The sequence below is a fragment of the Heteronotia binoei genome, chromosome 11 (genome assembly GCF_032191835.1).
Source record: "Heteronotia binoei isolate CCM8104 ecotype False Entrance Well chromosome 11, APGP_CSIRO_Hbin_v1, whole genome shotgun sequence".
NCBI classification, from domain to species: domain Eukaryota; kingdom Metazoa; phylum Chordata; class Lepidosauria; order Squamata; family Gekkonidae; genus Heteronotia; species Heteronotia binoei.
In genome coordinates, this window is record NC_083233.1 from 76,703,660 (window position 1) to 76,715,769 (window position 12,110).

The window sequence follows — 12,110 nt, forward strand, 5'->3', positions numbered from 1 at the left end:
AAGTCAGTCCAGAACAGGGGTGGCCATACCTGTTTAACATAAGAGCCACACAGGATAAACATCAGACGTTAGAGAGCTGCAAGACAAGAACACCAGATGTCGGAAGGAAAGCAAATAGATGGGGGAGGTAGAAAGAAAGCAACTTTAAATGCATTCTCCAAGCCCATCGACTGGCTTGATTTGGAGAAATTATTTGAAGAGATAAATGAACATATGAAGCTGCCTTATTCTGAATCAGACCTTTGGTCCATCAAAGTCAGTCTTGTCTTCTCAGACTGGCAGCGGCTCTCCAGGGTCTCACGCTGAGGTTTTGCACACCTATTTGCCTGGACCCTTTTGGGGGGGTGCCAGGGATTGAACCTGGGACCTTCTGCTTCCCAAGCAGATGCTCTACCACTGAGCCACTGTCCCTCCCCTCAAGCACATATGGCCTCTCCAAGCTGGCTGACGGGGTGGCGGGGGCTTAGAGAACACACAATATGTGAGAAGTAAGTTAGTTTATTCACAGCAAAAGCCAGCAAAAAACAATACAGATAAAACCAACGCCGGTTACAGCAACCCATATAAATTGTGCTGAGAGAGCAAAGGTAAAATTGCTACAATCGATTATAAAAACATACATGCATACAGTTAATAATGGGATTAAACATTTTAAAAACTATCAACTAAGAGAAAGAGGAAGAAAATGCCTAGCTCTGTGAGAAAGAGCCAGATGGGGCTCCCAAACCACAGTCTGGCCATTCGTGGTTCAGAACGAGGACTGCTTGGCTGCAATCACACATGCTAAATAAGGCAGTTTCAATCCACTTCCAAACAAGATTTTACTGTGTGAATTGGCAAAATCCGGTTTGAAAGTGGATGGAAAACGCATTATTTAGCATGTGCGATCGCAGCCTTAGTGTAAGAAACTGAGCCTTTGAGCTGAGGGGTAGGTGAGACACTCTGAATGCAGCCCATGGGTGGGTGCCTCCGGTATACAGGAAGCATTCATTCAAACATTCGTAGCCCACCTTTCCTCGTAGAAAATGCCATCAAGTCACAATGAATTATGGTGACCCCCCATAGGGTTTTTTCAAGGCAAGAGACTTCAGAGCTGGTTTGCCATTGCCTTTGTGTAACATCGCTGGATTGACATGGGGGTCTCCCATCCAAATTGCAGCATCTGTCGCTCCCAGGGAACACCTGTTGTAAACGGATACATGTGCTTGTAGAATAAATGCATCTCTGGATGGAGCAATATATGCCTAAAATTTCATTCGGGGAAGGGAGGGAGGAACAAGTCTATGGTCAATCTGTGAGCTGACCAAAAGGAAACAATCCCAGCTTCAATTTGCCCTTTTGGTCTGCATGTCAAGAGGGAGCGAGAAGGAGCTGGTTTTCACTTCCCTACTTGGTATCTCCGCTTCCATAGTCAAACTTCTGAAGTGACTGGTCAAAAGTTAGAGTTGGAGAAAACTTTTAAGCCTGAATTCTGCTTGGATGGGTGGAGGAAGCTCCCCACATTTCAGAGCTGTGAAGTTGGGTTTGGATTTCAGTGTCAAGATTTTGATTGCAGACAGGCCCTGCCAGGCTTGCCAAAGATGCTAAACTTGGACAGGGATCTTTTTTTTTAAAATTGCTCATTAAAACAAGATATGCAGGAGATACAGATTTAGCAATCGTGCAAGAAGGAAACCTATATTTGGAAGGGATTTCCCCACCTTTACGTTTCATTCCATCCGGAAAATTAGGTAAAATTAGAACCTGACTGAATCTGTAGGGTTAACCATAAAAGAGATCCTTTCCATAACCATAAGATCCCAAGCGTTAACCTTCCACAATGCTAAAAATACTAAACCAAGAATCCATTCCTTAGCGATTTTCTTGTGCATGTGTAGGATTTGCTAACAGTGTACAGATTTGACTGTGGAAAACTGATGGCGTACAATCTCAACTATGAAGTAGTTGCACAATTCAGGTGGGTAGCTGCACAATTTAACAGATTCAAGGACCGAATAAGAATAACAAGCTTAGTTTATATGGTTATGGTAGTCATATCGACTATGCTTGTTATTCCCGTTTGGTCCTTGAATCTGTTGTACACTCATTTGTGGCTCACCTTCTATGTATATGTATGGTAACTACCTATACCAGGGGTGTCAAATATGGGGCCGGGGGCCGAATAAGGCCCCGGGAGGGCTCCTATCAAGTCCCCGAGCAACTGGCTGTAATCTGCTTCCTTCTCCCTCTCTCTTGCTTCCTTCTGCATCACAGCTTGCTTTGCCAGGCTTGCTGCTCAATTGCACAGGAGCAACAGAGCAAAGTAACTGTTTTCTCCACTGGATGAGGCTCCCCCCTTGGGGAGGAAGGGGGTGGGTGGGAGATCTTGCTTTGCCAGGCTCTCTCAATCGCACAGCGGAGCTACTGAGCCAAACTTCTCTTTCTTCTACTGGTTTAGGCTCCTCCCCCTCCTAGTCCCCTGGGGAAGGAAGGAAAAAGCCAGAGCTTCCTTTGCCCAGTTCCCTGGATCCCATGCGAGAGATACAAAGAAAGCACCTTTAAGACCAACAAATGCTAATGTTTTAAGCACGGTTTATTTTAAGATTTTGTAAAAAATCTTTACATTTGTGTCCTTTATAAAGTTTATATCTCAGCTACTTAATCTTAAATAGGTACACACATGGGCCGGCCCAACAATGTCTTGTTTATGTCTGATTCGGCCCTCATAACAAATGAGTTCGACACCTCTGACCTATATGGTCACTTCCACTTCGATGTATCTGAAGAAGTGTGCACGCACACGGAAGCTTATGCCCAGCATTAAATGTCGTTGGTCTTAAAGGTGCCTTTGGACTCAACATTTGTTCTGCAATCTCACCTCTGTAAATTGAGTGGCTCGGTTTTACTGTAACCAAGTACTTCAGTGCAGATAGATCCAAATTGGGGTAGGGGGGGTAGGGGATCCCCCGGTTTGGAGACCCTCCCCCCGCTTCAGGGTCGTCAGAAAGCGGGGGAAGGGGAGGGAAATGTCTGCTGGGAACTCTATTATTCCCTAAGGTGATTTATTCCCATAGAAAATCATGGAGAATTGACCTGTGGGTATCTGGGGCTCTGGGGGGGCTGTTTTTTGGGGTAGAGGCACCAAATTTTCAGTATAGCATCTAGTGCTTCTCCCCAAAATACCCCCCAAGTTTCAAAAAGATTGGACCAGGGGGTCCAATTTTATGAGCCTCAAAAGAAGGTGCCCCTATCCTTCATTATTTCCTATGGAAGGAAGGCATTGAAAAGGTGTGCCGTCCCTTTAAATGTGATGGCCAGAACTCCCTTTGGAGTTCCATTATGCTTGTCACAGCCTTGATCTTGGCTCCACCCCTAATGTCTCCTGGCTCCACCCCCAAAGTCTCCTGGCCCCACCCCCAAAGTCCCCAGATATTTCTTGAATTGGACTTGGCAACCCTAAGGGGGGGAGAGAAAGCCCATCGGCCTGTTTTTCCTCTCATGCACACAGATTCCCTGGCTTGTCAAAAAGGGCTGTTGGGCTTATCAAAAGCCTCCTGAAGGGAGGCAATTTGGTCCAAAGCACTGAAGTGTGAAATGACTCCTCATACCCTGGGCTAATGCTGCCACCAGTCTCCTTAACTACCCTGTCAGCGACAGACCAAGGAACGAAGTCTCTACCTCAGGTCATTGGTCTTAAAGGTACTTTCTTTGTATTTCTCCTATGGGATCCAGGGAACTGGGCAAAGGAAGCTCTGGCTCTTTCCCTCCCTCCCCAGGGCACCAGGAGGGGGAGGAGCCTCAGTCAACTGAGAAAATCGAGGTTTTGCTCTGTAGCTCCTATGTGATCGAGCAAGCCTTATAAAGCAAGCTGAGATACAGAAGGAAGCAAGAGAGAGGGAGAAGGAAGCGGACAAGAGCCAGTTGCTCAGGGGCCTGACAGGAGCCCTCCAGGGGCCTGATTCGGTGCCCGGGTTGCCTGTTTGACACCCCTGCTTCAGCCCTACCTAGTCTAAGATCAAGAAGTCAGCCCAGCGAGGTGAGCCATTTCTAAAGTAAGTTCCAGGAAAAAAATTATTCTAGGAACTTTAGCCAATAAGGGCTTAAAATACTGGATTCAGATTGAAGTTCCCATGTCTATGATCACCTCAAAACATAGTTATTCCGAAGAATGTGCAGGGATACACAATACAAGAGCAATGATCAGTTAGGCTAAAAAAAAAAGCTAAATATCTTAAGCACATTTACAAGTGCTGGTTTAAAATCCAGATGTTACCCAGCAGAACTGAGTCTCAACAGTTCCAACTGAGAGCCAGTTTGGTGTAGTGGTTAAGTGTGCAGACTCTTATTTGGGAGAACCGGGTTTGATTTCCCACTCGCAGCTGCTGGAATGGCTTTGGGTCAGCCATAGCTCTCACAAGAGTTGTCCTTGAAAGGGCAGCTTCTGGCAGAGCTCTCTCAGCCCCACCCTCCTCACAGGGTGTCTGTTGTGGGGGAGGGAGATAAAGGAGATTGTGAGCTGCTCTGAGACTCTTCGGAGTGGAGGGTGGGATATAAATCCAATATCTTCATCTACCTCACAGGGTGTCTGTTGGGGGGGGGGAGGAAGGGAAAGGAGATTGTGAGCCGCTCTGAGACTCTTCGGAGTGGAGGGAGGGATATAAATCCAATATCTTCATCTACCTCACAGGGTGTCTGTTGTGGGGGAGGAAGGGAAAGGAGATTGTGAGCCGCTCTGAGACTCCTTGGAGTGGAGGGCGGGATATAAATCCAATATCTTCATCTACCTCACAGGGTGTCTGTTGTGGGGGGGGGGAGGAAGGGAAAGGAGATTGTGAGCCGCTCAGACTCTTTGGAGTGGAGGGCGGGATATAAATCTAATATCTTCATCTACCTCACAGGGTGTATGTTGTGGGGGAGGAAGGTAAAGGAGATTGTAAGCCACTCTGAGACTCTTGATTCAGAGAGAAGGGCGGGGTATAAATCTGCAGTCTTCTTCTTCTTCGAAGCCCAAGACAGGTGCTCTAGCACCCTGGCCTACCCAGACTCCTGAAGTGTCTCCAAGTTGGACGTAATCCAGAAAAAGGGACAAAACCAAAATGGAAGATCTTTTAAAAACATAAGAGAAGCCATGTTGGTGCACGCCAGTTGCTCATCCCGTCCAGCACTGTTACACAGGGGCCAACCCGCAGGTACCATCAAGAGGTCCGGCGGTGGGACTTTGATGCCTGGTCTAGTTGACCACTCAAATGTGCGGACTTGACCCCTCAGTATGTTGCTGTACAGGCGACCCAACTAATCAGGTGAATTGCCATCATGGGGCTGGGCACACTTAGGGTTGCCAATCCCCAGGTGGGGGCAGGGGAACCCCTGGTTTGGAGGCCACCCCCCTCCCACTTCAGGGTCATTAGAAAGTGCAGGGGTGGGAGGGAAACGTCTGCTGGGCGCTCCATTATTCCCTATGCAGACAGATTCCCATAGGGTATAATGAAGAATAGATCTGTGGGTATCTGGGGCCCAGGTGAGGCTGTTTTTGAGGCAGAGGCGCCAGATTTTCAGCATAGCATCCAGTGCATCTCCTCAAAACACCCTCCAAGTTTAAAGAAGATTGGACCAGGGAGTCCAATTCTATGAGCCCCAAAAGAAGGTCCCCCTATCCTTCATTATTTCCAAATGGAAGGAAGGCATTTAAAAGGCATGCGGTCCCTTTCAATGTGATGGCCACAACTCCCTTTGGAGTTCAATCATGCTTGTCACACCCTTGGTCCCATGTTCACCCCCAAAGCCTCCCGGCTGCACCCCCAACCCTCCCCCCCCCCCCGGATATTTCTTGAGTCAAACATGGCAACCCTGGGCACTTTGCCGCTATGCCTTGCCTAATGAAGCCAAGCCCCTTCTCCCTAGGGTTGCCAATTCAAGAAATATCTGGGGACTTTGGGGGTGGAGCCAGGAGACATTAGGGGTGGAGCCAAGGTCAAGGGTGTGACAAGCATAATTGAACACTAAAGGAAGTTCTGGCCATCACATTTAAAGGGACGGCACACCTTTTCAATGCCTTCCTTCCATAGGAAATAATGAAGGAAAGGGGCACCTTCTTTTGGGGCTCATAGAATTGGACCCTCTGGTCCAATCTTTTTGAAACTTGGTGGGTATTTTGGGGAGAGGCACTAAATGCTATACTGAAAACTTGGTGCCTCTATCCCAAAAAACAGCCCTCCCAGAGCCCCAGATACCAGCGGATCAATTCTCCATGATTTTCAATGGGAATAAACCTCCATAGGGAATAATAGAGTTCCCAGCAGACATTTCCCTCCCCTCCCCCTGCTTTCTGATGACCCTGAACCGGGGGGAGGGTCTCCAAACCGGGGGATCCCCTGCCCCCACCTGGGGATTGGCAGCCCTACTTCTCCCACCGATGAGTCCTTGCAGTAAAGAGATGGGAATGTGTAGGCTGAATTCTTCCTGGATTCTTCTGGCCTTGAAGCCACCAGGCCTCATGGTCTGACCAGCACCTGTGACGGCCTCCCACCTTTCTTATCTCACTCTTTGAAGCTGCAGTCAGTTTGACCTCAGGTTCTCAGAGAGAGAAACTGCCATAATTTCTGCTAATGTCTCTGAACTGACAAGGCAGACACTCTCTTGAGAGGCCAGGCTGAAAGAAAATTCCTTTTTTGGGATGGCACTTTCTTCTAGTGAGGTAAGGGACTCCTTGTGGAGGGGGGTTGAAAGTTAAAGTTAAAAGACTCTCTTTGTTGAGAGCCAGTGTAGTGTAGTGGTTAAGAGCAGTGTTCCCTCTAAGCTGAGTTAGTGTGAGCTAGCTCACAGTTTTTAGCTCCTAGCTCACACAGTTTTGTCTTAGTTCAGGAAAAATGATCCCAGAGCAAACTGATTTATGCAGAAGCTCACAGCTTTAATGCCAGTGGCTCACAAAGTAGAATTTTTGCTCACAATATTCTACAGCTTAGAGGGAATATTGGTTAAGAGTGTCAGACTAGTATCTGGGAGGCCTGGGTTCAAATCCCCACTCGTGCTATGGATGCTCGCTGGGACCCCTTGGACCAGTCACACACTCTTAGCTTCACCTACCTCACAGGGTTGCTGTGAAGATAAAATGGAGGAGAGGATGATGTACAGCACATTGGGAGAAAGCTGAGGTATAAATGAATTAAATAATAAATAGCATTCAGCAGTTGTAACAGTAGCTGCTACAGTCGCACAGATACAAACGGAGGATAAAATGCAAATAATAAATAGCATGGTTAAAATAACCAAACCTAAAAGTGCTTATTGGTTTGGGTTTTTTTAAATCTCATTTTACAAACTCAACTTTGGCCTTTCTTTTCTTAGCTGCCAATGCAGACGGCAATGTATATGAGTGGGTCAGGATCCAAGAGAAGAAAGTCCTTTAGACATGGTAAAAGTGCAACTGCTTTCGCTGGGCTAGGGTTGCCAATCCCCAGGTATTTGGAGCCCCCCCCCTCACTTCAGGGTCATCAGAAAGGGGGGGGGAGGAAATGTCTGCTGGGCACTCCATTATTTCCTGTGGAGATTGATTCCTATAGGGTATAATGGAGAATTGATCCACAGGTATATGGGGCTCGGGGGTGGGGTGGGGGACTGTTGAGGTAAAGGCACCAAATTTTCAGCATAGCATCCAGTGTCTCTCCCCTCCAAGTTTCGAAAGGATTGGACCAGGGTGTCCAATTCTATGAGCCCCCAAAGAATATGCCCCTATACATTATTTCCAATGGAGGGAAGGCATTTAAAAGGTGTGCGGTCCCTTTCAATGTGATGGCCAGGACTCCCTCTGTCACAACCTTGCTCCTGGCTCCACCCCCAATGTCTCCTGGTTCCACCCCCAATGTCTCCTGGTTCCACCCCCAAAGTCCCCAGATATTTCTTGAACTGGACTTGGCAACCCTAGTGTGTCACCTTTTGCGGGATTGCGCCCCACAGGAGTCTCCCCCCCCCCGAACATTTGAAATGCCACTCAGTCACAGGGCAGGACCCCCTGACTATAGGGCCCCTGCAGTGGTCTTCTGCGAATTGGCAACGCTTTTCCCTGGTGCAAGAAGCCCTCTTCCATTGCAAGAGCCAGCTCCTGACCAGGAAGCCTCTTTGTGAAAGAAAAAGCAAAGGAGGAGAGCAGATCGAAAAGCAGCCTGAGAGGACAGAGAGAGAGTGAAAGATGCTGTGCTTGGGAGAGGCAACTGGGGAGAGACTGAAGGAAGAATGCTTCCTACCTTCCCTGATTCTACTGCACAAACATTAGAAAGAAGGGAGGGGCTGGGAAAGATTGTAATACTTCAAATGAGATTAGTAAGCATTCAGCATACCTCCCCCTTTAGAGGGGGGGAAAGGGGTTCCAGTTATCAGTTCTGGAAACACCTATCTACATTACGGTGAAACCAAGATGGGTTGCCATGTTAGACTGTCTGTAGCAGTAGAATAGAGAGTCCAGGAGCACCTGAAAGGTTAACAAAATTCGAGGGGAGCTAGAAGAGGAGTACATCTGTCTTATATATTGGGAAGAGGAGTCATTTCAGATGCCGAATGACATTAGCAGGCATATGACAATAGTTGGTATGACTGGATTGTGTTTGCAGTAGGCATAGAGAAATCAGCATTGGTAATGAGACAGGAAGCCTAGGTCTCAGTTCAGTCCAGGTGGATGCATTGTCTTGACTTTTGTGATCAGTTGTAATTCAACAGTCTCTCTCATCTCCCTTTTGAAATCCCTTTCTAACATAACTGCCACTTTTAGGTCAGCAACTGAATGTCCTGGAAGGTTAAAATGTTCCCCCGCTGGTTTTCTTTTTTTATTTAACGTTGTGGCTTCCGATTTCAGACTGATGTCCATTAATATTGTGTCGAAGAGACTAGCCCAGGGGTGGCCAATCTGTGGCTCAGGAGCCACATGTGACTCTTTCACACATATTGTGGGGCTCTCAAAGCCCCCACCACCCTGTTGGCCAGCTCCAAGAAGGCATTGTCTCTCTAAATCACTTCTCCAAGCCAAACCAGCCAGCAGCTTGGAGAATGCATTTAAAGTCTTTCTTTCTTTCTTTCTTTCTTTCTTTCTTTCTTTCTTTCTTTCCTAAGCTATAAATTCTTTCCACAAAGCATTTCCTTCTGATGCCCCCACACCCGCCCCAAAAAACCCACTCCGAGATCAGGAAAAGGTTGGGTGCAAAATGCATTTATGTAAATATTTGCACAAAATATCTTTGACAAGATTTAAGGCGCTGGTTTGACAAGCCACCTTTTCCAGGATGGGCAGGAACTCATCCAGCATTGCACAATGTAACCTTTGACCATAAGAGCAGCTCGGTTTGCCAGGAGTGCCCAGAAACTGGAATGGCTGGGAAACATTTGTGCAACTAAAAGACTCCTTTGATCAAAACGAGAATCTGGGCAAACCTGCAATGAGTTGTCCTTACAAAATAAATCCGATGATCAAGCTTGACTTTTCATCGACTTGTGAAATGTTGCAGTGGTGGTACAGGGCTTTTTTGGTAGCAGGAACTCCTTTGTATATTAGGCCACACACCTCTGATGTAGCCAATCCTCCAAGAGCTTCCAGGGTTTTTTTGTAAGCTCCAGGAGGATTGGCTACATCAGGGGTGTGTGGCCTAAAAGACCGATTCCTCACTACCCTTGTTCCGGTCTCGTTGCTCCTTTTCCCGCAGTGCTTCTGCTGGATTTTGCACAAGTTGCCCTGCCTCTTCTCACATTCCCTCCACGGAGGATTGGCTATATCAGGGGGTGTGGCCTAATATGCGAAGGAGTTCCTGCTACAAAAAAAAGGCCTGCAACATTTCACAAGTCGATGAAAATTCAAGCTTTAGACCATGAATTAGTGAGTCTCATTTGTAATCCGCGACAGCAACATGTAATTAATGGGATTGCACTAAGGACACACTTGTTTGGTTTAGGAAGTTATTTTGGGTCAGACGTCTTTGTGACATGACATTTAATTACATGCTTCAAAAGTAAGTCCTGAGAAAATATTAAAGAGTGTTTTTCTTTGTAATCATGAAGGATAACTGACAACTGGACAGGAAATGTGCACTTCTTTCTCAATCTACAAACTGGATTGGTATCAACTGTAACTGTGTAAAAGGACGATAATCAGTCTAAAAATTGTTTTAATTGCCAGCCATAAAACAAAAGGACAAGGTTTGCATACATACATCAGTATGGGCACCGGACCAGGAAAGAGATTTTAGGGTCAAGGTAGATAGCATAATTAAAATGTCCACTATGACTCAGCTGGGAGACAAATCACAGGTTAGGGATTATTAAGGAAGAAATTGAATATAAAAGTACCAGTGTGCCTTTGCATAGATCTATGAGGTGCCAACCTTTGTTTCAGTGCAGTTTTGTTCTTCTGGTCTTAAAAAAGAATATCACAGAGCTGGAAAAGGTATAGAAAACAGCCCTAGAAATAGTCAAGGGGCTGAAACGGTCTCTATGGCAGAAAGGATAAGCAAACGTGACTGTACAATTGAGAAAGAAAGGCTTAACATAAGAACATAAGAGAAGCCATGTTGGATTCTTGTTTCATAATATCAGTCACCAAAAAGAATAATGAATTTGTTTATTCAATTCATCTGTGCCTTGCCTGTCTCCCCAAGGGGGACCCAAAGCGGCTGGCATCCTTCTCTTCTCCTCTCCTCCATTTTCTCCTCACAACAACCCTGTGAGGTAGGTGAGGCTGAGAGAGTGACTGGCCCAAGATCACCCAGCCAGCTTCCATGGCACAATTGGGGATTTGAACCCCGGGTGTCTCAGTTACTAGCCTGACACTCTTCGCTACAGTGCACTGGATCTTCATTTGCTCTAGGAATGGAGTATTAAACTCAATTGTTATGAGGGCCAGATCTGACCCAAATGAGACCTTGTCAGGCCAGGCCATGTATTTCATAAAATGTAATGCCAGGTAGCGGAGATATAAACTTCATAAAGGACACAGACAAACACAATTAAAGATTTTTAAAAACTTAAAACAAATCATGTTTAAAACATTAGCACTTGTTGGCTTTAAAGGTGCTTTCTTTGAATCTCTCACATGGAATCCAGAGAACTGATCCAAGGAAGCTCCGGCTCTTTTCTTTCTTCCCCAGGGAACCAGGAGGGGAGGAGTCTCAGCCAATAGAAGAAAGAGAGGCTTGGCTGAGTAGCTCTGCTGTGCAATTGAGAGAGCCTGCCAAAGCAAGCTCTCCTTCCCCGTCCCTTCTTACCCAAGGGAGGAGCCTCAGCTAGTGGAGAAAATAGAGGCTTTGCTCTGTAGCTTCTGTGCGATTGAGCAAGCCTGGCAAACCAAACTGTGATGCAGAAGGAAGCAAGAGAGAGGGAGAAGTTAGCAGATGACAGCCAGTTGTTCGGGGGTCTGATAGGAGCCCTCTGGCGCCCTGATTTGCCCCTGGTTTGACACCTTTGCTCGAAAGGAAAGGTCCCCTGTACATGCACCAGTTGTTTCTGACTCTGGGGTGATGTTGCTTTCCCAACATTTTAACGGCAGACTTTTTATGGGGTGGTTTGCCATTGCCTTCCCCGGTCATCTACGCTTTCCCCTCAGCAAGCTGGGTACTAATTTTACCTACCTCAGAAGGATGGAAGGCTGAGTCAACCTCGAGCCAGCTACCTGAAAACCCAGCTTCCACCGGGGATCAAACTCAGGTTGTGAGCAGAGCTTAGGACTGCAGTACTGCAGCTTTAACACTCTGTGACGGGGCTCTAAAAAGTAACTATAAATGGAAGCTGCAGCAATAGAAATGTTAACAGTTGAAATTGACTTTAGGGAGTAAAAGTTTCTTTTTCTTAGCGTATTTTTTAGACTTTTATATCCTGGATATGTACAGTACACTAGAACCTGGGGTGCAGCCCAACATACTGCACGTTTACTCAGAAGTAAATCCCACTGAATTCAAGGAGGCTTAACTGCTAACAACTAGTTTCCTGGTAGAGCTAATCGTAAACTGCAAAAAATGATTAAAATTGTTTTAAAGAATTATAATTACATAGATTACTTTCTGTGTTAATTTCCAACATTCTGTTCAGCAATAGACAGCAAAATGTATCAAAATACAAATTAGAAAAAGTCTGATTGTTGAGAGAAATAGTTAAAAAGT